The sequence below is a fragment of the Xyrauchen texanus genome, chromosome 9 (assembly GCF_025860055.1).
Source record: "Xyrauchen texanus isolate HMW12.3.18 chromosome 9, RBS_HiC_50CHRs, whole genome shotgun sequence".
Lineage (NCBI taxonomy): Eukaryota > Metazoa > Chordata > Actinopteri > Cypriniformes > Catostomidae > Xyrauchen > Xyrauchen texanus.
The window spans coordinates 48,246,831-48,249,798 of record NC_068284.1 but is presented as its reverse complement, the minus strand read 5'-3'; the positions used below and the strand labels follow the sequence as shown (position 1 = coordinate 48,249,798).

The window sequence follows — 2,968 nt, the reverse complement described above, 5'->3', positions numbered from 1 at the left end:
GCAGCAGCTGAGCGCGTCTCCGACCGCGGCCTCGCCGGTTCCGTCCAACAGCGCGGCGGCTCTCCAGTTCACCTGCTCCCGGCAGCCGAGCGAGCTGTACTCGTACTGGGACCACGAGGCCAAAAACGCCACATTACACTCTCGGATTGACATTTGAAGCATGCATTTGTCGGGATTACATCCGTTCACGCGAAATCGAACTTTTATTTGCGCTTTTTTTGATGGGCGCATTTTGTGTTTTACGCATCCGGGGTAAACAGGGTCACTTTTGTTGCTGAGGCGCAAACGAGGCTTAAATCTCTAGTGCTGCATGCAAACAACATATCCTAGTCCGTAAAACGGTTTGGACTTCAGTGATTGTGTTTTGATTAAATCAGTAGTTGTTCAGTGATTTTAATAAGCGTTTAATTGTCTGTAAGTCATTTCAGGATTCACTTTAGACCCACATGCATACAAATATTTTCAGTAAGCTTGTCGAAAATGTGTTTGTTTAAAAAGAGGACAGTCGATGCCTAATTTAGCAGCCTGTATTTTACAGTTGATTGATTGTTGGGGACCATTGTGAATTTTTACATGTTGGATTGTCAAACAGCACTTATTTTCTATTTCTTTACTTTCAATAAAAGGTTTTTGATGACGAGAAGGAATCTGTATTTGTGACAGGGGTCAGGTTGAGTTGTGCTGTTCACTAAATCGGTTTAAAAGGCAGGAAATGGCTTATTTTGGGTTTCATTGGAAACTTCCGATATTCTTCAAATTCCAGTTTTAATTAGTTTTGTGAACAAATAGACTTAATGGAATAATACAAACTCAGCTCAATCGACAGTATTTGTGTCATAATGTTGATTACTACAATAATTAATTTAGTCTCGTCGCTCGTTTTCTTTAATAAAAGCACAAATGTGTGTTTCAGTGAGACACTTACAATGCAAGTCAATGGGGTTTAATCTGTAAACATTAAAATACTGTTTCAAAAGTATAGACACAAGACATAAACAATATGTGTGTTAATATGATTTTACTGTCATTAAATTACTTAATAACCACATCTGTGTGACGCTATAGACAATTATACAACTCCGTTGCCATGACGATGTAATACCGTAAACCCTAAAATGACGATTTAAACAATTTACATCTGGAATAATACTTACTTTTTATCACAAGAATTAATGTAAGTGCTTTTATAAAATTATAAACTTCACATTTCTGCCTTTAAACCCTTAAAAAATGCCCCCATTGACTTCCATTGTAAGTGTCTCACTGTAGCCTTGAGTCGAATTATTATTATTGGGCTTATAATTATTATAATTATTATTATTGTTGTTGTTGTTGTTGTTATGGATAGACTTTAGGCTCAGTGAGCAAAATGCCTGAAAGAAACTATGTAGGCCTTGTTGTAAAGCAGAAAATTTGGAGTTTTGATCGATTGATTAGCCTATTAATAATTAAAGCAATAATTATTTTTGAGCGTGTGACAGTTCAGCAGAAATCATTTAAACTGCAACAGACCATGTAACGTGATTTATTTCTATTATTATTTGTATTATTAATATTTCGAAAGGCGAGCAGAACATTTATGAAGCGCTTTTATGTTGCACATTTCAATTGTTTTATTTAAAACGTCACATTTATTGTCTCAGGTTCATTTCAAGTATCATTTTTATTTATTATAATTGCAACTAAATCGCTTAAAACGGCGTGTATAAATTAAGTGACACAGATAATCACACATGAAATAATAACATTGCCGTGATTGATTTCAGTGTCATTATTATAGTCGTATATTCATATTCATCAGTCTCGTGACTGATAAACAGACGGGTCTCATTACTGATCGCACAATGATATTTCATTAAAAAACATGTTGAAGATAAAGAGAAATAAGCCAATTAAATGGAGCAGCAACACAGTTAAATATCCATGTAAAAACTCTCATTATTGTGCAATCCTGAAAATGATGCTACTGTTTATTTATTGTTGCTTTTATCGCATCTGAAAAACATTTAGAAAAACATGCGACATGTGCGACTCCACAACTATTGTCCAACAACAATCACCGCGTTTAAATATGAAACATGCAAATGCATAGAAAGCAAATGCATAAATATATAAATATAATGTGTTGACGCAAAATAACTCGTCCAAATAGCCTTTATTAATATGCACTGATTAACAAAAGTACTCTTTCTATACGCTATAATCATATAAATCCATGCCATGCATTTACTTTTAATTTCATACTGCCTATATATATATATATTACTATCAATTACGTTTAAATCTCTTTTGAAGAGTTCAAAGTTTATATTTCACGCGCGTAACCTCGCGCTTTCTCTTCCTCTGTCACTGCAGCTGTTGATGTTTGTATATTTCACCGTGATTCTATTGAATTAAAAGAATAGAGTTCATCAATATTTATCTCACTGTAAACACAGAGTGGAATGCGGAGACAAGCTGTACTTTTAAAAATCCGGGAATTGTTCATAAATCGCAAAGTCCAACACAAAAACGCAAAATATATTGTATAATAATGTTTTATAATTATGCATTCTTCCCCTGAGTGCCTTTTGAGTGACTGTAAACAGATGATGTAAATTATTCCCAGTGGAAATCTGACTGACACACCTGAAAACCACAGAGGAGATAATTCAGTCAAATATCTGTATTGCATTTTCATGCATATAGATCATAACAAAAACAATAACATTTACACAACTACAGACAGATAGCCTAGCAGAGTCATTTTAATACCGACATGCACATTTAAGCTTAATGTTGGCATAAAGTGTCTATGAATGGAAAAATGAACATCCCTAAAAGTGAATTCAAGCGCCTCACAAGCACATGTAAAGGCCATCTTTCTGAATAAATTATATCAAATTACATTTTCAGATTTTTTTACATGTATTTATTCATCGCATCTATGTTTTACTACAACTAAACATCCGTCATTTGAAAACGCTGA

The 2,968-nt window shown here is 34.2% G+C and overlaps 1 pseudogene; it reads left to right on the top strand.

Moving 5' to 3' along the window:
* LOC127649130 (forkhead box protein L2-like) overlaps positions 1 to 701 on the top strand; it is a 1,657-nt pseudogene extending 956 nt beyond the window's left edge.
* Positions 702 to 2,968: the final 2,267 nt, after the last annotated feature.